Here is a 348-nt window from a genome sequence, read left to right as displayed (position 1 = left end):
CGCTGCACAAAAGAGCCCGGCCGGCCCGTCCCCAGCGGGGGTCTGGGGCTGGGGAGGAGGCGCCACTCACCGGAGTGCTGGGCTGCCGGCTCCGTGGGTCCGAGCCAGGCGAGGGGTTTTAGGGGGCGTCTGTCTTCCGGCGGTGGCAGCGACGCGGGCGCCCGGCTGCTGAGGAGAGGAGTCGTGGAGGAGCCCTGAGCCGCCCGCCGTCGCTGACAGCATGGCTCGCGCCTCGGCTCACATTCTCCGCCGCTAACTCCGCTGGACACGGCCCCCCGCTCCCGCGGCGCCCCCCCACCTCGATCACTCCTTCGCTCTCTCTGCGCTCCCCTCGCCCTCCCGCCGCGC

General features: G+C 74.4%; 1 long non-coding RNA gene across 1 annotated transcript in view; it reads right to left on the bottom strand.

Moving 5' to 3' along the window:
* LOC105521343 overlaps positions 1-307 on the bottom strand; it is a 45,531-nt gene extending 45,224 nt beyond the window's left edge. The window contains exon 1 of the long non-coding RNA XR_001003255.1: positions 71-307. This is a non-coding gene — a long non-coding RNA (uncharacterized LOC105521343). The remainder of the gene's footprint in view (positions 1-70) is intronic.
* Between the last annotated feature and the right edge of the window lie 41 nt (positions 308-348).

The sequence above is a fragment of the Colobus angolensis genome, unplaced genomic scaffold (genome assembly GCF_000951035.1).
Source record: "Colobus angolensis palliatus isolate OR3802 unplaced genomic scaffold, Cang.pa_1.0 Scaffold4, whole genome shotgun sequence".
In the NCBI taxonomy this organism is placed as follows: Eukaryota; Metazoa; Chordata; class Mammalia; order Primates; family Cercopithecidae; genus Colobus; species Colobus angolensis.
This window is presented reverse-complemented; position numbering and strand designations above follow the sequence as displayed.